At 39.4% G+C, this 26,927-nt stretch overlaps 1 protein-coding gene across 3 annotated transcripts in view; it reads left to right on the forward strand.

The window, feature by feature from the left end:
* Positions 1 to 26,927, forward strand: part of LOC135496472 (FMRFamide receptor-like) — a 73,111-nt gene that overhangs the window by 21,595 nt on the left and 24,589 nt on the right. For 2 of the 3 annotated variants that reach the window (XM_064785809.1, XM_064785808.1), the window contains exon 3: positions 20,186 to 20,224. The gene's annotated coding sequence lies outside the window, so the exon portion shown is untranslated. Of the gene's footprint in view, positions 1 to 14,997; positions 15,027 to 20,185; positions 20,225 to 26,927 lie in introns of those variants that run through there. The other variant, XM_064785811.1, reaches the window with a different exon arrangement.

The following is a 26,927-nucleotide window of genomic DNA, read 5'->3' on the forward strand; positions in this document are numbered from 1 at the left end:
TGATATCAAGATTTTGCCAAGAAAACCATTAGCTATATGTTTTTGATTATCAATGGCTAAGGTTTATGCGCCTTGCTTTTGCCTATTGATCCGCATTAAAGTTATTATTATTATTATTAATTTTTATTATTATTAAAACAATTTATATAGCGCCTTTTGTAAAACACTTCAAGGCGCTTTACAAAAAAAAAAAATCAATGCATACAATAATTTTGCTGTAAAACAATAATAGATAAAACTGAGACCATAAGACATAGGTAAGTCAATTAGAGACAAGATGACTATAAAACATTCTAGAGTGCATTGTCACCGAAAAAGTGCTTCCTAAAAAGATATGTTTTTAAGTGTGACTTAAAAGTTTTGATGTTAGCTATGGATTTTAAAACATCTGGTAATTGGTTCCAAAGTTTTGGCCCCGCCACAGATAAGCCTGAAGATCCAATCGCCCTGCGAGTGCGGACCTCCCGGCATAGACTTTTATTATTCACGCAAGATTAGTAAAAAAAGGGTAACCAGTGGGGCCATCAGCGCATTATTCAAACTATTTTCTTACACCATTGTATTTGATCTGCACGTTGACAAAATGGTTTAAAGCAGGTAAGTAAAATAAATAGGTTTTCTGTAGTGTTTGTCCCGTCCATTTGCCTTAATCAAATACTATTCCAACCTTTATCGTCACTTATCGCAGTGTCTATGTATTCAGAGCTGTTGATGCTGATGGAGAGAATTTGATTAATCGAATAAGCTCGGCACATTTTTCATTTTTTGTTGGTTTAGCTGTGTTGATGTTCCACGTTAACTGATGTCCATTGATAAAAAGGCGTAGTCACAATCTATCTTGATTTAAAGAAGGTGAATTAAGAAGGATTATCCATTTCAGCTCTAAGTTACTATAACCACAAGCGATTAGTAGAAATTCTTTGTTGCCTAAGTGATTTTTTATATTAAATTTTTAATTTTACGTATTGGCGATTTGTATCTAAAAAATCACGCGATTCACCGCAATAAAGAGGAAAAAAGCCTTATTTCTGTAAACCATCAATATCGGGCCTTTCCTATTTTTTTACAATCTTTTTATTTGTCTGATTACGAAATTTCTTACACTTTTCCAATCACATTTTTTTTCTGCGATTTTATTTTTGGCGAATTGAGATGATTTGCAAAACGAAACGGCTGCGCAGATTTGGTGGTTCTACAGTATGAGACTTCACATGGTGACGCTATGTCTGTGAGCATAGATCATTTTCATAAATCTCTATTTACCATTTATGCCATCGTTACACTGATGTAAGTAATTACACCATGGAACTACATAAACCTTTTGGAGAAAAAGTAATAAAATGGCCGATAATTACCGCCTAATGGGTCCATTTACGTGTAGCTCGCAATGGACAAGTCTAAATCGGTAATTAAACCATGTCAGGCACATTCTCATCGGAAAGTTGTTTTTTCCTATGTTCAGTAATGGCTACCAACCCACGGTATTCACAGAGAATTTAGGACTTTCGCAGAATTTTCACGAAATTTGCGTGAATATGAACCATAAGTTGTCAACCGGACCTTGTCCAATCAAATCAGTACATGGCGATATGAGAGAATCTCAAAAACAAAATTTGTTTATGCTCAGTACAGGAGCTCGTCAGTGAAAAACTAGCTTTTCGTAATGAATTTTCGAATGGTCACATTTCCTGACGTGCCTGAAGATTACTCATTAACCATATGGAAGTCGACATCAGTGATATGAAATACATGAAGGAATATCACAGAATAACACTAAGTAGCTTTCTCTCAGATTCATTAGTAATCATGGTAATTGTCAGCTGACGAAATATTCTTGTTCACAACAGAGGCTTCCTGGACTTTGCGCAACGAAACGAAACGAGCGAAATGGGGGAGCGACCATTATGTTTTACCCCGGTACTCTAGCCTGAACATTTGTTCGGACCTCGATCGAAGAAGGTACGACAAAAAATTAATTAATCAAACCCTTATGAGGTTCATTCATTTGAAGTAGAGAGGGTAACGTACATTGTATACACAAATCAAACACACACGCAGTGCTTGCATGCATTGCAGAGAACGACTTTTGAGTGATGACCCACACCCACCCAGGCAGCTGAAACACATGTCTTGTTGGACATGCCTACCGATTTTTACTAAATAAAAGCATAACTTCATCACACTTTTCGGGGTTGAAAATGTACTCACGTAAATTACCAAAATTACATGCCAAATTCGCACATGACCTGTTATTTCTCAAAGCTTGGAAGCCCAAATGTCTGAATGTAATGTATGCGCGTAATGTATACTCTCAGCAAGCGAATAGTTGTGATCGTCGGTATTTGATACGAATCGCTTCCTGTATGGCCGTTACAAGCCGTTGTCTGAATATGGTGTGAACCTGTTTACCGTTCAATGCTGCTCCCTGTGACGCTGTACCCGCAAATGTTCAATGAAAAAAATGCTGGATAATGACTTACACGGCTTGTTCGCATCGTAAACATAGTGGTATTCGGGTAAACTGTCTTTGCGTTTGGCCTAATTTTACAACGATTACACCCGATGTTACCACGATCTAGGATGGACAGGCTGTGTATTATGAATAGGAAAAGTCACCTAGGGACCGTTGTGTAGAATACTTTTTTGGCGAAATATTGCGCAAAGTCCAGTAAGCCCACAACCGATGCCGACATTTCTGCCTAGGGACAACTTGGGCAGGAAATATGTTGGTTTTTCATACAAAAATGAATTCTAGCATGACAGTGATTTCTCCAAACAGCATATTTGAGGAATCGTTAAACGGCAATAAACAATGCACTGGAAAAGGAGATTACCATTGGCATGCATGAAAATCACATGCCCTGTCGAAGACTACCTCGCAATAGCATTCCGCGATAATGAGGTCACTGCAGCTGCTGCCCTCTATTTCCCCATCGCTGAATTACAGGCAATGTCGGACAAACATGCGGTTTCGTAATGGATTCAGGCTTTCTAACTAGGGCAGTTAGATTCAATCTGGCACATGTCCGAGTGTTGGAAATACTACATAATTGTTCTGAATATTTCTCTCTCTGACTCTATGGTATCATTCATGCTAAAAAAATGCAGGGTCAAAGATAATTGACTTTGAAATAAGCTCAAATGCGTAGAAATAAGTGTCGATGTCCGACTGTCACGTGACTAAAACGTCATCAATATCTTATTCAAATGACCTTGTGAGCTATAAATAGTAACGTCGCGGAATGCTATACTGGCAAAAATCATTGAGAGGTCAGCTTTAGTTGATACCACAAGCGGCGGCTCATGGTAGCATCCCAGTAACCAGGTAAATCCAATGCCCTATCCCTTTAGGAACAAATTACGACAATGTATATCACAAAGCCCACAGTGCATTTATAACTATTTATCATCCTAACATCCTTAATTGTTAGGCAACGTGTCATAAATCATGCCAGGGATTTAAAAATACTTGCACGGCATCGTCTGTGCTGCATATCGAAGATAGTCCCGTGCTTTGATCAATAATCATATTATGATACCCATCGATATTGTTGCCTTACAAATGACTCCAAAGACTAACTGATTGATATAGAGTGCATTGTGATTGCCAGTCCAGTCGTTCGATAGTAGCACGGTTGGAATCTCATTGTATTCTCGTCAGACATCTGTCACGCTCGATTTTTCTCTGCATATACATTAGGTGACCATACGAGCCGATGTGCATTTCAAACTGAGAGCTAGGTAGGCAAGATAAAGTTACACAAAGTCGCAAATAGAGGTCTCTCCAATCTCAAAATATTCAGCGAATAATCATTTTGGACTCTCGTATGTTGACATATCTGCAACACGAAACAATGGCCTCGCTGCCTATCATGACCTCGTCCGATCCCAGGGATAATGTGCTCACTCTTTAACTGGGGCAGAAGGTCTTTCGGATTTCCCATTTCACTAATCAGTTTTTGAGTTCTCACGTCTGAGGCAGATGTCAGCCAGGATACAGATCATGGCCACGCCCAATTTCCGATGTTAATGATTAATATCATTCCGCGACGTTACTATTTATAGCTCACAAGGTCATTTGCATAAGATATTGATGACGTTTTAGTCACGTGACAGTCGGACATCGACACTTATTTCTACGCATTTGAGCTTATTTCAAAGTCAATTATCTTTGATCCTGCATTGTTTTTAACATGAATGATACCATAGAGTCAGAGAGAGAAATATTCAGAACAATTATGTAGTATTTCGGACATGTGCCAGATTGAATCTTACTGCCCAAGTTAGAAAGCCTGAATCCATTACGAAACCGCATGTTTGTCTGACATTGCCTGTAATTCAGCGATGGGGAAATAGAGGGCAGCAGCTGCAGTGACGTCATCTTCGCGGAATGCTATTGTGTCAAGCCCCTATCAGGGAGACACGGTCACAATGTAAATGTGGCTTCAATGTTATCGCTGGTTCGACTTCCGGTCGAGTCACGGCTTGGTTCCCCTAGTGGTTGAGTTCAATAAGCACATTATGGTTGCCCCTGATTGATTTCAATGGAGTCTAGGGTAAAAATGTTACCCAAAAAGCGCTTTGAGCAGAGAAACCTGGAAAAACCCTCTTGTCAAAATATTAGGACTTAATATTGATACTATTATTAGTATAACTACTGATGGTTGTCTCATTTTTCATGATCAAATATTAAATTATATGACAATCAAAGTGTCCCCAACATCTGTGTGGGCTTGGTGATTGTGATGTGTTCCCTTTTTTGTACACTCGTTTGTCTGGCTTTGATATATGAAAGAAATGTTATTTGTGTTAGTGACACGTCTGAAAAGATAATAGACCCAATATCAATTTATGTACTAGTTTGCTACAGCTGGAATTACGTAGGCTTGAATTGTTTGTTAATTGATGTATCTGGGGCAAAGAATGTCAGAAAAAGTTGTGGATGATGAGATGTATGGTTTGTTTGTAATGTGCATTTGGTTCGATTCCGCAATTATGACACACTCGGCGACTTCCTGACCGTCTTGGGCATAAACAAGCAGTTCTATCATGTCGCACGTATCATCGACTGGTTTTGATGGTAAGTCTCCTCTTTTCCCATTTGTATCTTCAAATGCATACTTTTCTTCGCAGTGTGGTCCAGTTGAAAATAATGTCCAATCAGCTTGTGCTGTACTGATTTGGTTGGGCTGACTAGCTATGTATTTCATGCTGATATTTTGCCACCAGCAGTTGATCAGAGGTAGTATCAAAAATGTATAATAGCGTAGTATTCATGTGTCCCATAACCCGACACATCTGTGTGATCTTACCTGGTTCAAAATAAAAATAGATGCTACCTTGTTATGTAAGCAATGCCCTCCTATTAACTGATTCGGGTGGAAAAAAAGAATGTCTGATCAGGTAGACTTTCTGGTAATAGCAGAAGGTGTGGGGCAGACCAATATTTATTGCTTCTAATTAACTGTTGTGGCCACTAATAGCAACAGTTACGCACTCCTACACTCCGGCGGTCGTTTCTATTTCGAAATGTCTACTCATTGCGTTAGGTCCTGCTTTCCCATTGAAGTGTTGGGCTACGACACATTTAAACAGGCAGGAACGATCAATGGGACAAAGATGCACTTGAAACCAAACTCGAACAGGTGAAAATAGTTGAGGCAAATGATCGTTGAGGCATCCTGATTGTTAATGCCAACATTTACACCAACTAGATCTACATTGTACAAAGTTAGAGTTACTTTAATTATTAGGAGAGAAGAATACTGATTAAGAGAGTGAGAGCCCATGGATTTTTATCGTTCTAAACAAGACGAAACCTGCTGCGGATGTTCTAATACTGAGCCCATTAGCACGAAAATTAATATCAAATTCAAGGAAATATGAATCGCCTGGGTTTTGAAATCTTATAACCCATCCCGAAATTAATCATCGTGCAAATTAGTTACCATTAAGTGTAATTTAACAAATTGGACGTCAGTACACTCGACGTATTAATCAGTTTAATGATTCTGTTAGCTAATTATAGATAGGTTGATGTGGCGTAATTATAACCCCACTACAATTTCGCATTGATTTTTGAAGAAAAAAAATTGGGGGGGGGGCATCGTCCATGGATTTAAAGATCATTAAGTAATGTTACACAAGTAAATGTTTTATTTCCAAAGAAACATGTGATGAATGCAGTACGTGTACTAGTATTTGGTTGAGTTAAAGTTGTTTTGGTGAAGTTTTGTAATGTGGTGCGAGTTCTGTCAAAGTTTGTGCTCAATAGTCACCCTAAACTCTGAAATTTATCAATCATGATTACGAGTTGTATTTTTTTTCGGGAACAAAATGCTGAAGATTAATGAATCATCTATCATAATATTCATTATTTTTAGCACTGTTTTGTTAGAACTCTTTTATCATGTCGAACATTTTCAAGATTTGCTAATTGCATTGATCCGTAATTCCACTTAGTCGGGATTCCACTTTCTTTGCGAGAGTAACAGCGTGATTGATGGGTGGTTTTCAGACATTCAATTACTAACTATACTTAACTAGACCACTTTATGTAATTTCATCGAAAATGTTTGTAATGCAACATATCGAAAAAGTTGAATATAGTATTCAAGATTAATGTTTCGGCTTTATTATTTAAAGACTGCATATACCAATAAGAATAGACTAGAGGTAAGGTAAGGTGATACGAATCATAGCCCCGGTGTAGGGCAGAGACCTGTATTCATCCACGACCGGAAGTCACATAGAGCTTATCAAAATGTCAAGTTGTGGTAAATACATGGCTGGGATGGACCAAAGTGGAATTAATTCTCAATCTGTGGTTGATTCTTAATCTACAGAGTCAGGCCATCACAGAAATATGCTTTTTGATAATATATTTAAGAAAATGTGGTCTCACTGGTCAGTTTAGAACTTGTACTTTGACAGGGCCATATCAATGCGCCAGTGACGTTTTGATGGATATGGTGTACGGAAATCTCTTTTTCTCAGGCAATCGGTATTGGAATTTTTAAAAACTTTATTATGCTATTGGCAAAGGGTTCTTCTTGACACATATAAAATTTTGTGCAGATTGATTGGTCCAATGAGTACTTTTTTTACCAAAACCTATGCACAACAATGTACACGTAATGTACACATGTTTTAATAGAGGACTCTGGCCTAGTACTCATAGTCTCAATGTGCATTGATGGGTACTATCAGTTCTTTCAACACTGTAGGGGCTTTCTTTTTCGCCTTCAAAATCTGATATATAGTTGTCATAAGTAATTGATGTGAAACAACTATAGCTATTTAGGAATAGCTTCATGGACTACACCAATAGTAGATACTTGTCAAACAACGTGCCCAGCCCACGGGTGGTCCCATCATCCATCGGTGACTGCAATGATTTTTAATTGTATTGTCAATGGAATGTACACACATTTCATGCTTGTCAATGCATCTATTTACATGCTTTACTATTTCTCTGAATGCGTGGTATCCACACTACATTGGCTATCACACTTTTGTGTTGGCAAGAGTGACGCACAAAGGGATGGAAAGGCTGTCCGTGAGCGAGTTGGGATAAGTATTTTTGTTTGGAATTGAAATTACTCTAAATGTAGTTTCATCCATCCAAGACCGCTTCTGAATATTCAATTCAAGCTGAATAATAAGCACATTGTCGTCCAATGCCACTCAACATGTTTATTTTGGATAGGGTTGTTGGCGACGCCTAATAGTCCACTGGTCACGCCGTCATGTTCTGTCTATTGACCTTTTCTTTAGATTTTGTGGTAATAAATCAACCGGTCTTCTATCGGTGAAAGGAGCCGAGAATTCAGTCCGAAGAAAAAAATCCCATGACAGACGAACTAGTTCTGGTGTCCTTGTTCCAGGTAAGCGGGTCATTTCCTTCTCACTAAATCTTTTATACGCCCATGTCAATGTTTTTTCATTGTGAACATACTTATTATTTCAGTATATATTCTAGGTATCAAAAAGTTGTCATTCTGCCTGTGATTAGTTGTTTCATTCAAAGGAGGGAGAGCAGATAATTATAGTAAGGTATAGGCTCAACTGTTTAAGCAGTTTGAAAGATATGTAAAAAATCGCCTGAAATTACCTTAAAGGAAAAGAAGTAACCGTTCCTTGTCTTTTTTAGCAGCTAACAGTTTTTGCTAAAATAAACAAACTTCCGAAATAACACGAATATCTGGGCTCGTATTGATATAGGAGAGCGGCAATATATTAAAGAAAAAAACCCAGCTAAATCGCCAAAAGGAACACTTTTTGTGCCAAACACAATCCAGCACACACGCTCCGGTGGTGCTTTTAGGCAGCTGTTTTCGATGGGGGTATCTATCGATCGGCGCACACAGCAGATTGGTGAGTCCCGCCTGAAGCTGACCGAGCTCTTTTTCTGCATTCAAGTTTGGTATTTCCGTTTTCGCGTGCACTTTTGGTATATCATCAAGGGAAGCGACTTGAAGACATTCAAAAAGGTTTCGTATCTGTTGCAATTAGTGGTGGATTTGATAAGAATCTAACTAGATTGAAGCCAAACGTGTAAATGTCGTTCTGAGTAACGCCGAATGGCATTAAAGAAATGTTTTAATTGCAGATATGCAAAGAATATTGTGACGGAACTTGTCAGAACTTTATGATTTGGCTGATACCAGACACTCGTTTGACTTACCACATTTGACCATTTTGAACCTGAATGGACGTTCTGTGTTACCCGTACTCTACACTGCTGTCGTTTGGTATGAACATTGGTTCAAGCCTACCTAGACATTGAAGGGTGAAAGGGAAGGAAGAATTTGCTCGAGTTATTGACAAAATGTCTCACGGCAGACGGAAAGTCTTCAGGCCTTCATACTTGTATGAATAATTTATGAGAAATGTGGAGTAGATCGCTATCTAGTTGAAATAGTGTCAACGCCAGTTGTATGTAAGAGGTATGCACCATATACCGACCAGAGTTGATTAAAAACCTTGTCAGAAAAACTTTTGACCGCACGTTTCTCACTTCGCTTGGCTGGCGTGGTATGGAAATCGGTCACTGAATATCAAACCCAAAAAATCATCCAACAACAATTGACAAAATCAGAGTAGTGATAAGACACCGTGATGATATTGATGATGATGACTATTAACACTAGTAGGAGCTTTTTTCCGACTTATTAACGGTTTCTCAACTGTTCCCTGCTTGAACATGGAGGGGGCCAACCCATATGCATTCATGTGTGAGATGCATTCATGTGTGAGATGCATTCATGTGTGAAATGCATTCATGTGTGAGATGCATTCATGTGTGAAATGCATTCATGTGTGAAATGCATTCATGTGTGAGATGCATTCATGTGTGATATGCATTCATGTGTGAATGCACATGGTCCAAGGAGACGAGCTAATTAGCAATCACGCTTTGGGTCACTCAGAGCATCACACTTCATTAACCCCATTCATCTAAGGCCTTTGTCTTTAGTGGCCTATTTTGGGAAGCCCTAGTACTCTTCACAGGTTTTCGTGAAATCCCACTTTTTGAACAGAGTTGGAGAAAAGTCGGACAATGTCGGATGAATCAGGAAAAAGCTGGAGAAAGCGTTAGTAAGTCGGAAAGAGCCTCCTTCTAGTGTAAGAATGTCACGGGGACAAGTTTATCTGGTGATCTTTTGAGCAATGAAATGACAAGGTACAATTGCTTTCTGATGATTTTTTTTGGTGTCATTGACGATGCTCAACGATATTCTCTATGATATTCAGTTCAGCTTTCATGACCCACGTTACCCTTCTTCTTTTACTTTTGCAGATGAAGCGTAACAGATTCATGTCAAACCAGGGCATCTTGCATAGCCCTTCACACATCAAACGGGCGCTGGCACGCTTTTATTTAGAGAATGTCTACTTTCTATCAACAGAACATGATTTAAACCCATTACTGAGAAATTCCTTCGTAGGTGAAAAGTGTTAACCTTGAGTAACTTTCAACCAGATGTCTACAGGTTCTGCTGGATCGAACAGGTAAACAGGATCTTGTTAGCAAAGCACCATCGGTATCAAGTTCTTGGTCTGATGGAAACGAACAATTAACATGATCAAGTAGGCCTGAAGTTCAAGAGTAATTTAACAGAAGAATACCTTGCTGTAACAGGTCCTGGTAGTTCGAATCGAGTTGCTAATTGTTACTAATTGGCGTTAACTATATGGGTTTACCAAAAAGGCATCACCATTTTGGCTGATCATGAAATGCTAAAGCAATATTCGTTTCGAAGGAGTTTTAAATGTTTTAGGATTTCAAGTTCTTTCCGAAATGGCGGTACCCTATATTCCAGCAAAAGTGCGGTGAAAATAACATAATGAAATATTATGTAACAAATACTATAGAATGTTTAACGCCAACCGGGATCTTAATTGACGGTCTGCTTAGAATTGTTTGATACACAACGTTTTGAATAAAGGGAAATGGTTATGATGTTATTGGAATGATATAAAGTTGAGCACTGTGCCACACTCTGGTGTCTTCGAAACTGCTTAGATCAATGGACGAAAGGTTATAATTCCCACAGTAGGTTTTTACTGGGCCATCCAGAACTCCCCATTTGTATAACTGTTTCGCTGTAGGCTTCCTTTAACTTATAACTTACTTAAATTTGTCCATAAAAAATAACGAAAGGAAGTTTGTTGAAAACAAATAACATGAGATATTGATAACAAACATGAATGAAGTAAGCCAGCGCTCTTCAGCGGTACTATAAGATAATGAAGATACCAAATGTTATAGTTTTAATGGATTTTCGCACTTGTTGCTAAAAGTGTTAAGTGACTTTGGATCTTCTCGTGTTGACTCTCGGTTTTAAACACTTCATGATCACTCAGTCGAACCTACATGCCGATCCTCAAATTTATATGCATTCTTGATGGTTGACGTTATCACATGGGGTTTTATTCAACATATCATTTTAAGGAAAACTGCGGGGTCATTTGCAGTAGTATAGGGTGTTATTTCTACAATGTCGGCCTTGAAATATAGTGACCTTGCTTCCTTGTTGCTTTAAAACTATTGGTTTCGATAGTCATGGAAGCATTTATACTCATGTATGTACTTCAGCGATAAACTGCAAATTTTTTATCTGGGCCCGGTTTGTTCAAAACAAGTTAGTCATTAGCTCGTGTCTAAATGAATTGAGCAGAGGCGTAACTAGCCTTTTGTTTTGGTCGAGGGGATGGAGGACAGAAGGCTCTCGGAAAGGGGAGGACAAAATGACACTTATATAATTTTTGGGACCAAAATCATGGTCAAAATTTCACTTTCGAGGACTTGTTTGATGGATTCTCCCCCGCCCTGCTAACTACGCCCCTGCTGAAGAAGATAACGCCAGGTATGAGTTAACGTCAAGTTGGTGGCTTTTGATTCGGTCTTCCAGGTAAACATAATGACGAATAACGTTGCTACAGCTGAATACAAACCTTGACATGATAGTCTTTAAAATATTCATGAAAATTGCCCACTCCCTGTGCAGGAGGAGTTCGAGTGTTGACCGTGCATATTTCTATAATAATAGTAACAAAATTATTTATATAGCGCCGCTTTAAATCAAATTGTCAGCGCCGTTTTACAATACATACATAGATATAAAACAATTTAACCATAAAACACATTGAATAAAACACTATCTAGTGGAAATATAGGTTAAAAAGGTGCGTCTTAAAAGTTTTTTTAAAAGTTGCCATTGTTTTGGACAATCTAATTTTTTCTGGCAATTTGTGTGACACCAAATTTTTTTTACCAATTAAATTGGTGGGACGATTTGCCACCATCATAATGATTGTCACCGTGGTACCAGAGCATAGTAATGATACTAAGCGTATTTCGATCCCCGAGGCAAAGAATTTCGATCAGACCAGGAACAGTTATTTTGTATAGAACATGCACATTATGCATTGAATCAACTCTTTTCGGCTTACTAGGAACTAATTTTACTCTGATAAAAATAATTTTGGATGATGTTTACGATTGCAGATACACGTGCATGCAATGCAAAAACCTAAAACAATATTTTTCGAAAACCAACCATCCAAAATATGCAAGGTGGATAACCTTCTACAATGTTTAATCACAGACTGTAGCAGTAATCTTCTTTTAACAGTTTGTGGTTTAATGGAAACCAGTGCTTCAATGACTTCACCCGTACCTTGAAACTGAAAGCCACCCGCCAATGAAATTAAAATCGACCTCGGACGCCTTCGGGATAAGGGAACTCACAGTATGAAGACGATTTAAGTTTGACAGATTGCACACGGTACCTGTTTTCTTGTTCAATCGACTGTTTCGAGTTAGGGCAAGCGCGAAAGAAGTATGTGAACTCCTGATGAGAGCATTGTTTGAGGTAGACCATGCTCACGATACTTCTACGTGTGGGTTGAATGTTTTAAGAAAGACTTGGGGATAATTAGAGTGTACCTGGTACATACTCTTTTGGATGGTGTCTTGCGCGCTGATGGTGCACAAAAGTACAGGGAATAGTTATACGTGGCATCAGAATGACGTCGTCATGTAAACAAAGACGTTCACTAATTTACAAAGAAATCTGAAATCTTTATAAAGAAATCTGAATTATGTGTCATTGATAGAACCCTTCTGTAACATGATGTGTTCGCTAGTATTATATTTCAACTATTAGTCATCTTAACGAGTGAAATTTCTTAAAACGCTTTGAATCGATCAAACCGATGATTAAAATCTTCTGGTGGAACGAGCAAACCACAACTAAATAAATCACGAAGTGGCAATTGAAAAGGTTGATTTAAGACTTCGCAAGGCAGTCAATTTGGAGACAAGATGGATGCATTCACCTTAGCCAGGAACTGTTATCGATGGCACACATTTAAGTCGACCGTGGGTACGGAAAACGCGTTTATTCCAAGCAACCAAGCAAAGGCTAATATTCACAATATTTGCGCAGTGAAATGCACATGCATGGACTGGTGCATCAAGCATGCATCACAACATGGTTTGGGGTACTTCAATGTGGAGTTTGTTAACCTTGAAGTTAAGGGCATAATATTTAGTGCGCTAACATGCAGAAACATCTGAGAGAAAATAAAATGATAGCTGACACAGACAGAACGTGAAGTATCGGATATGTTGTATTGTCCCTGGTTTCATTTATTGATATAAGACAACAAATCAATATATTTTCGGTCAGTTGCCGATCTATAAGACGTCATGAATTGAAGTGTTTATTATTCTCCACAAACGGTACGAAATACAGCTTTTTCGAATGGCACTGAGATTCGAAAGCCTTAAAAGAGCCAGGCCCGTCCACCAGTTTAAAACAGTGAACTACCGATATTCTCCAATCGAATTGGGCTTAACTATCAGCAGATTACTTTTGCTAGATCTTGCGCGAGAAACAGGGAAACAATAAATATTTCACCAAATTTTCTAATTGGATGACCGTTTGTGGTTTGGTATGTCAGGTAATTTATGACAGTCTGTGCAGTATTTTACATTAAGCTGTCAGCACCGTGTGTTTTTACATGAAACGGAATGTCGAAATGGAAAACAGCTTCACAAGCACCTTGTATTTTCCGCTGACATGATGCGGCCATAGTTTGTCAAAACCATGCATTTCCCAGCCAAAATAATCATCATGACTGAAACGACCCCGTAACACGCCGTCAAAATAGCACAGGTGCCAGTGACATCTCGCATCACGACAAAGTATGCCTCCGCATTTGCTAAATATCGATAGATTACGAACTATTGGTATTTCTTACTTGACGGATCCAGATATTGTTGGATGTATAATTTGTTCAAACTCCACAGCGTGCGGAGCTTTCAGTAGCCATAGCAATCGCAGCTTGCATTGCAGTTGGTGCAGCGCGCAGCGTCAGATGCTTGTCCGGATCAGACGGAGAACACTGGCTGCTTTGAGCCGCATCGCCGTATCCAATCCCATTCCGTGTTTTTCCCTCGTGGCGGAAAGTTCGATGGAGGATCGTGGTTGGTGTGTTCGATACGGGATGGTGTTAGTATAATTGGTGAAACATTTGTTTGGTATCAGGATATTGTAATTCAAAGTTCGTAATTGGTGAGACTACCCTGTTTGGCATTAGGATATTCTGAATCAAAGTGTTTGGCTACGAATTTCTCTCCCATGGCCGAAGTTAGAATCCGGGATTCGCCGCAACAATACGAGTCTATAGAAACAGTCCAATGTTGACAAGCCAATTGGCCTCGTCAGATGAGATAGAGGGCCAATTAATTCTTTAGAACACCAGTTTGCATTTGTCGGCTGTCAAGTCGTTCATTTTGCGCTCAGGTGGTTGGACGGTACTAAAATACCATCTGCTTATACTCCGCAACATTGAACTTCACGCGTGTCATACGAATCGGAATAGTTTAACCTCTCTCCCCTTTCGAATTTTAACTTGTTGTGGAAGATATTTCTTGCTAATCGTTTCCGCCAGGGGACTGACGCCACTGACATCGCAATAGTTTACTTCAGAAGAGGCATCTGATCTACGGTACAGCGGGAAAGTTTCGAACTGGTAATAGTTATATCACTAATTTGCCCTGTTTGTAACTAGTCTGTAGCATTGGTTCTGGACGGACGAATCATCTTGTTATGTCCTTGTATTTCATGATATGGTGACATGCATATGAATATATTTTGAGATTCTCATGTTTACTTCGATAAAGTCTACTTAAGATTGTTGTGTTTCTATCCGAGGAACTTCCGCGACATACCATATGATAATCGGACACTGGGATATATTACTGATACACTTAAACCTTGGATAATTTTTTATCCTGGATGAATTGGAGTAAATTTTGCTGTTCGGATATTTGTACCATATCAAAGTCGAATGAAAATGTAAGTTGCATTACTTTAAAATTCGGGTTCAAGGATTTTTCTACTGACTGGGGCAAGTATCAATTAAGAAGTGTTAACATCACCTACATGTACATATCTTTTGAAGTAACTCACTGACATTCCCCTAGCTCCCAGTTTCTATATGATATACAGGTACGTAAGACTGTCAGTAATTAACAAAGGTAAAGAGAGAAAAACATGGTGCAGTTTCTTGAAAATATCTTCCCGATCTCTTTCTCGCGTCTGTTTGCACCTTGTGCGCTCTGGGCAGCGTGGCTGTCTAAATCAGAACGAGTCTTGGCCGGCGCCAGCGCATTCTATTTTTCCATTAAAGGATTTCACTTCCCTCACAAATAATTCATTTCTCCTTTCTGCATAATTGGTTTCAAGGTAATTTCTTAAACAAAACCTATACGTCAGTTTTCTTTATCTGGGATACGTTCGTCGATGATTTCACACACTGTGACCAGTCTGCAATTTTTCTGAAATTGAGATAACAGCGCCATCTGAGTTGTACTAGCCATGTCTACTTACATGTACACACCAATTATCATGGTGATATTCAAAGCCAATGTCAATTCTATAACGATTTACCATATTTTTATGCATTTCGTGCCGTTATACTGTTTCATATGTAATGCACAGAGTCATTCTCAAACCATACGGAATTTCCCGAATGAAAAATTTTCTGATTGGTCATTTTATGAAATCATCGACGCGTTATTCGGGATTGGCAAACAATCTAAGAAGAAAGAGCACGATAAATTCAATCACAAAATTTCTGATAAAAGGATTTAACTGTTAAACCGACTCTATTGAATACCAATCTCATTCCTTTTCCTGTTTATCCCAATGGTTTTGCGCCTTTCAAGTTTTTCGCAGTCAGGTTATTTAAAAGTAATCGGTCATGACAACTAATTTATCTGACTTCTTTGAAAATCCAATATAACCTGAAAAACTTTTAGCCGGATAAATATTTATCGACCTTGAGCATCCAGGTGACGAATCAACAACATCATCAAAGCGGTTGGAACGTGTCGCCATTTGTTTACAAACCACGGAAAACAGGTGTCAGCTCTCCTCCGCCTGACGTGTTCATCAAATTATTTGGACTATTGGATTACTTGGACCATTGTCCAGCTGCTAACTGACCGACTTCTCTGAAAACTCTACATAGCCTGTTGAACTTTACGCCAGCACTGATTTCATTTGTCAACCTTGTGAGCCGGCCAGGTGACGTATAAACAACACCACGGTCATAACAGCTGTCGTAGCCAGGGTTTGAAATCAAATCTGCAGGGCAGTGTGGGGATTCGGACAGTGTCAGCAAGGCACTGCACTGTCCACTATGGTTACCACAGCGCTAGCAGACGACAACAACATGCCGGTATTTGAAAACACAGGTAGATTCAGCAGCGAATTGCACTCGACGTGGATTCGCTGATTTGTATTTCTAGATGATAACTTGAACACATCTGAATAGGTTTCTGTAGCTGTCCTGAATAAGTAGAGAAGTCAGTGTTACTCCTCGACATCGTGTCTGCGGGCAAGAATCGCTGTCTATATCCTCTTTCATGAGACAAGACAGGCGTGTAGGACGTGCGCTGCTGTCTGGCCATTAGCCTATCTCAAAACTTTATATGATCAGTACTTAGTGATAACAGCCTGTTGCTTTTTTCTCATCCAAACAGACCGGCATTCAGCCCGGAGATGAAATAAGACCCTTACCCTACCGCTTTTATCATAACATTCACAATAGCAACAAAAAATAAACCTTTTTGCTAGGAGAGTAAGCTAATCTTGTAAGGTGGTAAGGCCGGCGAATGAAGAACAGTTTTTCATGTCGTGCTCTTGTCGAGGCAAACGAATTACACCGAAGACGCCTACTTGATGCGTGGGATGTGTTAGTGGAACTGGGCATTTGTTTCCAAACTTTTCATCCAAAGCCTTTGTTTGGTAGATTTACATTTCTGTCACATGATCGACATGATTATTTTGCCCTCCGAACACATTTTTTTTCAGCTATTATTGAAAACAAAGCAATGTGCTCTCGAGTAATCAGTTCCTTTCTAACATTTTTGATAGTTTTGCAATACGTTTTAACGATGAAATTCGGTGGTGTTATCAAGTCCTGCGGAAATTCATTCACGCGACGCCCCACAAATCGTTATTCTTTGTAGTTGCAGGAGGATTGAAATTGATGGAATTTTCAAAATATCGACAATAAAATTGCACGCATATGCTTCGTACTTCGCCGTTCGAAGATCAATTCCGTAAGGGCTTGCACAACTGCCAAGTGAGCGATGCAGCGGTTTATGGAACCTACCTCAGGTTGGAGTAACTTGAGGCAATATTCCAATTGGGGCCTAATCGTAGTGGCAGGTAAATACGTTCATCCTGCCTTGGAGGAGGAATACTCCCTGGAGAATAACATCTCCAGGTGCAGATCGAGTGCTAAAGAACAGAATAACTTTTAATGATAATTGTTTGAATTTGTCAAGTAGGAGTTGGCAATTAATTACTATTTGATTTCTCCACTTATGTTGTTTGAAATGGCCAGAAGATTCAAATAATTGCTGTTTACCGATACGAATTATTGAACGATGCAGTTTAAACCATATCACACTTACCATATGTATGAAGTATACTGGGAAAAACAAGATAGGTTTTATAGTGGTGATTATTGGAGAGTCGTGTTACCCGGGGCTGATGCAAATATTTGAACATGTGTTCAATGTATTTCTTCCATTTGACCAATGACATTAGAATACTCTAGTTTCACCTATCTAAGGTCATTTCTGAATAATGAAGAAACATGAGGTCTATCTTGATACTAGTATAATGCGCATTTTCAGTCGGACACTGGGTTGGCGTCCAGTTCGATATTTTTTTAGGCATCCCAAGTTACACAAAGTTAACAACTAATCCCAATGATCATCAGTGCAAGATTATGGTTACACCGACCCGCATTAAGGTCCATACATGCCTAAAGGGCAAACAAACGAAATATCGCAAGTAAAATGTATGAGGTTTTTTGGGACACTCGATATATATATGACTAATTCAGACACACCTTTTTCTCGACACGACCTCTGACACCAAATGAGCACACTACTTCAGCACTCCCATGCGAAATTAATGCAGAAACCCGTTACCATATAACTCATTATTGCAAGTCTGCCGAATGATTTCAAATTTTACATAAAAACTTCTTGATTTGTTGAATCATTCCAGCTGTAAGCTGTTGCGAGCTCTCAAATTTCAATGATATTCCAGGCGTTCGATTAATACATTATTCAAATATGTTCTTTCGGTTATTACACTTTCAAGAACTATTGACACAATTTACGAGAATAAATACAGTTGGCGTCGCCTTTCTATCTTCCGATCGATCTATAGGGTGGCCTTGAAACGAATTCTCAAAAGGGGCGATTTTTTATCTGGGAACGAGGTTGAGTGATATCGATTCCCCGTTCAAAATCTGGTTCCCAGGAGAGGACAAGGATGTTTTTGGACCACCCTGTATATTGCACAACGGATTAATGCTGAAATCACTCAATGTTTTTTTTACAAAACAATTACCTTTGTTTTACAAGCGTTCAGTTTACCTTGATTGCGAGAGATAGTAGATATTAGTTGACTACCTGTCCGTGATTTATACCGCTTCTTAAAGGGGTACGTCGTTCGTGTTTACTCGTTGTCCAGGAAAATAGAAATGCCATTATACACAATGCTGTAGTGCAGTTATTATGCATGCAAATTTGCTGAAACTTGTTGTTTCTGGTATTTATATATCTGCCTACACAACGGCTTTTTTAAAATCCATATTCAGGAAGTATTTACATAATTTAGAATTTTCAAATTCAATTACAAACTTCAAATATGTACCGAACGGCGTAGGCGAACTGTAACTCTTTATGGTATAATTAAAGGTCAAGAGTGCAATATCACTCTCCCATCAGCCTAATTGAATGATATATCGATATAGAGCTGACACTCCTCCAACGCACTGCAATAAGGCACAGGTATCGTGAGGTCGACCCAAGTTTGCCGATACCCGATCACGATGGCCCGTTCGTAGTTCCTTCTGCACCCGAGACAATACCACCAATGAATATTCATAGTCGAGGCCTATCAATAAGACGAGTGCATGTTTTTAACTCTCAAGTACATATTTGGAGAGGTATTGAAAAAATATTTGCTGTGGCAAGTCTACAGATATAAAGAAATTATTTGATGAAAAAATTAATTTCGAATTTTGCTAATTTGGTAATAGGGGGCGTGTTTTGAGATTTTTCTGCCAGTTGGCTGAAAAGAGTGGAAATATCAATATATATATATATATGTTTATTCGTACTGAGGAAATCTAGTACAATTTGAAACAGTAAGCAAGTTAAGAAGATACAGAAAAGAACATTACACTGAATACAGACAAAGCAATGTACAATATACTTAATTGGACATTCTACTAATGTCCCTGCATCTTTGAGTAATTAACATGACAGACTTTCTCAGTTGTCTGTCCAATTTGTCGATTATCAAAAAATTTCCGTGGTCAACTACCAGTTTACTTTTCACCATTTACTTGTCCGACTGTCCGGAATATCATATCAAAATTTCAGATTCACAACCCCACGCAGTATTTGATGCGTCGCGGTCAAACATTGTCAATTGAACTGCTAAAAGGCTTAAAAAACCAGTGGTGGTCTTGCCTCACCCTCGCGCAACCAGTGGTTTTCAATATACTCCACCTCGCAATAGGTTGTGTATGAGGTAGGAATGAAAAACCTGAATCTCAGCACGCAATTCCAAATCCATTAGTAGTCTTCCTTAAAAATAAATTACTTGAACAAATTGAAAGAAATTGAAACGAATTAACAAATTAAACTAAACAAATAGAAAACATGTGGAACATGTATCTTCTTTTCGAACACGTCGCTGGGTCTGAAGAGTATCAAAGGTACATGTAATAAATGAGTAGACTGAACGCCAACCGGACTGAATTCATCAGGAATCTCAATGATATATATGATCGAAATGCTGACAGAAAGTCACCAGTTGTGTTGTTGCGGGATAGAGAGGAAAACAGACCTTTGAATGCTGACCTGGGTATTATAACGCAGTCACTCACTATCACGATCGGTAATGTTCCGCTATTTTAAGAACGAAACAACGTAATTGTGGCCCAATTTCTAACTTCTGAGACGGTTCTCCCGCTTCAGAATATGTCAACAGGAAATTAAGAATTCAGCCGTAACTTCTGCAGGAAATACCTCACATTATTCTGAGCATTCTTTGCTCTATCTTTGCAGATTCTGCATGATGGAATAAGCGTGAAAGGAGTACTTTTGGTAAGTTTTGCTGTGTTTGTGCTTAGCGCAGTCGTCATCGAAAGTATAGGTATAGCGGAACAAAGACCATGGGCTCGTGTCATTTGTGGAGTTTCAACTCCGAGAATACAAATCCTAAACTATTCCAAGCAATACGAGGTTTGAAGCATCTCGGTGTTACATCCATATACACTAGTGTAATAGCATTCCGCGAAGTTACTATTTATAGCTCACAAGGTCATTTGCATAAGATATTGATGACGTTTTAGTCACGTGACAGTCGGACATCGACACTTATTTCTACGCATTTGAGCTTATTTCAAAGTCAATTATCTTTGACCCTGCATTGTTTTTAGCATGAATGATACCATAGAGTCAGAGAGAGAAATATTCAGAACAATTATGTGGTATTTCCAACACTCGGACATGTGCCAGATTGAATCTAACTGCCCTAGTTAGAAAGCCTGAATCCATTACGAAACCGCATGTTTGTCCGACATTGCCTGTAATTCAGCGATGAGGAAATAGAGGGCAGCAGCTGCAGTGACGTCATCTTCGCGGAATGCTATTCGAAATCAGTATGAACTATGTGTAATTATTGTGGTGAATAACATTTCTCTACATATGAGAGTACATGAATATTGCACCACGAGCAATGGAAAGTTCAATACTAGAAATTATTGTCAGGTAAAGAAATCTTTGCAAAATCCCCGTGTTATAATATTGTGCGATGGCCATTATGACGTCATGACGGTTGGAATAACGGGTAAATTCTTTCACGAGGCTTTCCCTTGCTTATTTCCAATGTTATATTGTACAATGGCACTTATGACGTCATCGTGGTTGGAATAACCGATTATTTCCTCAGAATTATAGCAGCACAAACTCAAGAAACGCGTGTTTGGCGTTTCCTTAAAAAGGAAGTATGATTACGAGGCAAAGGTCAGTACCTCGTTACGACAGATTCGAATTGAACGAGAAACAAAAAAACTATTAGCCATCAGCCATCAGCCGTCAGCTTAGCAATGGCATCAAAACTGCTCCCATACCTGCCAAAATGTCTCTCTCTCCCTCTTCTTGCATTATTTACCATGCTTGCTCTGCTCAACCCAATTAATAAACTGTCAACACGTGTCTGCAGAGTCAAAAAAGTAGAACGGATTCCGGACTGTGGTTTGTGTTCCATTCCAAACAGCGGACATCGCCTCAGAGAGTAAACATCCAGTCATGTTAGTTTGATTCATCTGCAAAGTTCCCATTCTCGCTGCGCAATACAGTAGAACTTCACATCAAAGACACTCTCGGGACAGACAAGTGCTGTCGAAAATAGAGAGGTGTTCTGATTAGAGAGGTCAAATTTAATGGAAACAACCAATCTGGGGCCTAAACTAGTGTCCTTTATAGAAAAGTTATCCATAACAGGGAGGTGTCCGCTAAGGGAGGTTCCACTGTTATCATACTCGAGATTTTATGGATTCATTAGTAGATTTTGTAAACTCAAGCACGGTGCTTTTGCATGTAGTTTGCAAAATAACGTTAAATGAAGAAAAATCTTTTTTGCAGAAATCTGAGGAAAAAAAATTGATTCGTCATTCTTTGATAAAAAATCTTTCCACTACAACGAATATAGAAATGAAAATCATCTTCAATCCGTAACTTCCTGCATTGATAATCAAATTAGCGATTTATATCAGTGAATGGTAAAGAAACGTAATCTTATTGCTCGGCATTTGAATTATTTGAGAGTGGTTAGTGTTTTACATGATTTCTTCAGATAACGATATGAAAGGACGTAACCATCGCTTTCTTTGATTCGAAATAAAAAGACGATGCTCTCTTGCTTTTTCGCTTTTTCGTTTAATTGGAAAGAAGGATTATTTTATGCAAAGGGCATTGTAGCCCGGGTTGCCTTCACGACTAAATCGCGAAAAGCTGGTTGTGGTTTTGAAAATGATGTGGTCATGGTTTGAGTCTGTGTGGTTTACTGGTTGCCGTAGTCGAGTCACGTGTTTCCGTTTACTACTTCCGTAGACGCAAAACATTATCTTCTGATTGAAGAGGGTATTTTCTCTGACTCGCTGTGCAAGAGCATTCAGAGCCCTCTTTGAAAAAATGCATTAGACAACGGCTTCGGTTGATGGCCATAAAGACATGACGTTAGGTTAAAGGTGCACAATCATGAAGATGAAATTCTTGTTCTGTTTGTATCATGAGCCCGTTTCCCGAGGGCAAGGATTTCTTTCTATGCCTGCATGAGAAAAGATTGACCAATCGAGTAGAGCTTAATGCCCCTCTTTCAATGAATTATCATCAAACCGACATACCTTTACCGGCCAATTCTCGAGAAAAAATGGATACGAAATTAGTCGCTGATGAAAACGTTATTAAATCCGTGATGGCATGGTCAAATATTATCCGCTCGAAAAATGTTGACTTAATTTCCGCATTTTTTCCTTGGTATGCTGCTGAGTTAGCAGGTTCCTTCAAGCCGCTAAAGCACTGATACACTTTGAAGCTTTGTGCATGCTGAAGCAGTTCTACTTGGAATTTATATGGGAATTCCTCGCGCCCAAAATAAAATAAATCACAACTGATATCATGAAATATTAGTTATTAGTCAAAGGCGACTTGGTTTAATTAACACTTAATGTGGATGGCCTGTCGACTATTTTCAAATTTATTTAATATCAATATGAAATTCATAACCTGATGATATAATTTTGGTCCATAACTTATCGGAATGTACTCCCTTCGTGCTCAATATTGACATGGTTGGGGCGAAGTAATTGAAAGTCTTAATCTGCAGGAGGCAAAGTTGGGTCGGTATCCGGCATTTTCAATAACGTCCAGAGAAAAAAAGTTTGAATTCTTAGAAGTTGTTTTTGATATTATTTCACCAAAGAATAATCGTGGATGTTACTGTTCTTGTAGTTATTTATCTATCTTTTCGTCTTTCTCTGCTATAAGCAAACTGGCATCATGAGGAAAAAAGGCCCTTTGGCAAATGAGATCGCCAACATCATTGAACTGATGTAGCCAAAACAGATTATTTGAAGTGAATGTTCGCAAATATCGAAACGAATATTGGTACCTCCAAACATATATTGATCATTGGTATTAGCCGTTAATTCTATGTTGGCTGATTCTTACGTTAAATAGCGCCACTCCAGACCCAGTAATCACTGCACTCAATAACGAAATGGGCGCAGCGGTCGGGCAGCATGACTCGTTTTCCTAAACGTCTCAACTTCGCTATCGTGACAGTTTGATTGCGCTCCAATTCTAATCAGCCTCTATTGTGACATGATGGCCTAATATCTGCTCGTTTGCATTGCTTCTCCTTTTTGCTTGATTACGGTTAACCCGTGCATGAACTGAAAGTCCAAAGGGCCGTTTTTTAACTTTTTGGTCCTGGAGGGGGAGTCAATAGGCTCACAGGGATGATGTCGGGGTGGAGAACACCACCTGCATGAAAAACACATTTTCGGAGACGCCCGGGGCAGTAGCCGGATCAGCCATATCATCAGCGTTATCCCAATCCACATCGTTGCACATTTTTATCCGCAAGACTTTGACATTGCTATAAACCGGGTGTCTATAAACCGAAGACCAAAGACCGAAGACCGAAGATCGAAGATGGAAGACCCCCCCAAAACTATAAAACGAAGATCCCCCCAACTATAAAAGGAAGACCCTGATGTCAACTATAAAACGAAGATCCCCCCAACTATAAAAGGAAGACCCTGATGTCAACTATAAAACGAAGATCCCCCCAACTATAAAAGGAAGACCCTAATGTCAACTATAAAACGAAGATCCCCCCAACTATAAAAGGAAGACCCTGATGTCAACTATAAAACGAAGATCCCCCCCAACTATAAAAGGAAGACCCTAATGTCAACTATAAAACGAAGATCCCCCCATCTATAAAAGGAAGACCCTGGTGGTTTTAGACCCTCAAGTTCAGTTACTGCAGACTTGCACGTCATAACACGTGACTGAGCATCTGTATTTCAACAAGCAAGCTAGCCTGAGTGCGGCGTAGTGACATAGGAGATCAGATCATACACACACATGCACATAGAAACAGCTTCTGGACGAAGCTGAGGGCTGGCTATGATGAGTACAGTGAGAAACTAGGTCATATTGGAGCACGGCTGCATGGTAACAGGTACGGGGCTCCCCGCCTTATGTAAACTGTGCCACTAAGCTGCTAAGGCTAGACACGACTGGTGTAGTACCCGGTACACTTACTTTCTCAAATCATTAATGTAGCATGGACCGAAAATGAAAACAAACTGTGCAGTAACTGAACATGAGAATGAAAACCATCAGGGTCTTCCTTTTATAGATGGGGGGATCTTCGTTTTATAGTTGACATTAGGGTCTTCCTTTTATAGTTGGGGGATCTTCGTTTTATAGTTGACATCAGGGTCTTCCTTTTATAGTTGGGGGGATCTTCGTTTTATAGTTTTGGGGGGTCTTCCATCTTCGATCTTCGGTCTTCGGTCTTTGGTCTTCGGTTTATAGACACCCCTATAAACCTTTAAATTTCCATCCTCGTATAACCAGGAGTTTTCAATACACCCCGACTTCAGATATTCTTTGCATATGACGGAGGAATTTAAAAACCTGAATCACACCGTGCACCTTGGGATTTTAAGACTATTTTTCCTCCCTTCTGATGCTTACCTTCACATCAACGGATAGAATGCCAATGGAACAAAGGATTGTATTATGCGCTTTAATCTCTAAGCTACTGACGGTCATTGGCTCTATTGAACCACATACCATAAGCCGTCGGAATACTATAGGGCCGGACGCTTTTTCCAGGGGACATTTTCTTCTCCTACACCGGCTTATTCAGCTACATAGAATTCGATCTGTAATCACTCTGACGCGTTCATTCTATCTCCTCGTCGCGAATTGTTAAAGTTTTCTTTTGCTCTAAACATCTCCTATAGGGAATACATCCATATAAAGAACCCTAAGTCATCGTTTGATCTTTGACTTTCGATTTTTCCTTACAGCTGAGCTTACAGGTGCATCTTCCTTCCGTATGTCAGTGTGACCTTGTGCAAATAATCGAAGGCAAACATGACATATGTTCTTACCGCTGGCCATGGACCCTTCAAATATCGGTATCTGGCTAATGCGTATTCCAAATAGGTTTCATTGTGACATCCTGGCCCTCGCCTGCTATCTGCCGCAACTTTGCATCTTCTATCGGTTTTTCCCCTCGGCTACGAAATAATTGCTTCCTTCTTCGATATACTGGTGAAAATTTATCACTTTTGCGGTGATATTTCCGCTTGAACACCTGTTGTGCTCGGTGAAGGTGGTACTGCATCGCTTTAGATCATCTCGACAAATGCTACAGGAGCAGCACACAGCAAAAGAAATTGAACAACGTTCATTGTTCAATGTTGTGATTTATAGCGAACATCGAACTCGTTGCTCAACAGGGAGTTTTCCTGCAATCATGTCTAATCAGCGTGTCTCGGTGTCGTATAATATACGCACAGTACCCGTCTCAGCTGCCTGCGATAATAATCGCTATTCTGTGCGACAAAAAGGTTTCCCGTCTGTGAGTAAAATAGGTCAACGCTGGGTTCACCGACTGGCGACGACAAACGCAAACGAGTTGCATTATTGTTGCAAACGTCGATTTAAATCGCAGGAATTTCGCAAAAGAGAAATTTAAAGCGCTGCTGTCTGCTATTCGATTCGCATGCGAAGATAACTGCTCTTTTGCGGTTGTTATCGAAGGTACAAGCAATAACGAATTAAATAGGCAATCAATGCGACTTGCGATCAACAATAAATCCACCGATCGCCGGATTTACCCCACAGTTTAGAGATCATTATCGCTTGTTTGCGCGGCGCTTGAAAAGCACATGTTCTTCCTTTTGAATAAGGGGGGTCTACTCCCTAATGTCTCGGAGAGCAATGTTAATTTTTATTGAAAGTTTGACCTCCAAACAACAAACTGCAGAACTGAACTCGTGACGTAATTAAGTCGTCTGTGACCCATGTAGGCCTATATGTAAGCGACCCGAACTCGGAACGCGCCAAGTCGCATGAGTGCGTTGTGTGTGACCTAAGCGGCCTGAGCTCAAATCGCGCAAAATACCACCTTTGCTTGCAAAACTTCTCGATAATGCTAACAACACAAATTGCATGCCATTAATTATTGCACAATTTATCTCCGTCTGGGTGATTTATTGCTGGTAGTTTATCAACTGACTGAGATTGATGCCATTCCTAGGATGCTAAGTGACGAACATTAGTTATAGCTTCCGACGCGGTTATCGAATATGGCAAATCCGTTTTATAATTTTTTATATATCAATATGACATATGATGCCATCAATAATCAAGATGTATGAGACATGAAAAAAACTGTTCAAAACAGTTTTCGTCAAAAAGTCATCACATGAACCGTTTCACTACCCGGCTGCAGCATTTTTGAAGTGTACTGTACCCTCGCCAGCACCCCGTATAAACCGGACTGCCTAGATCCCAACATGGCCTAGGAAAAGTGAATTCATTTCATGATTGTAGATAAACCAAATCGTAGGGACGTGGTATGAATTGTTTCCATCTGCAGGTGTATAACCAACCAAAGACTTTTAGGGAATGTCACTGAATGATAGAATAGAACTTGGGGAAAATTTAGTAGTACGGATTTACTGCGGGCCAGTTGTGCGCAGTATTCGGACCC

This window comes from Lineus longissimus, chromosome 12 (assembly GCF_910592395.1).
Source record: "Lineus longissimus chromosome 12, tnLinLong1.2, whole genome shotgun sequence".
NCBI classification, from domain to species: Eukaryota; Metazoa; Nemertea; class Pilidiophora; order Heteronemertea; family Lineidae; genus Lineus; species Lineus longissimus.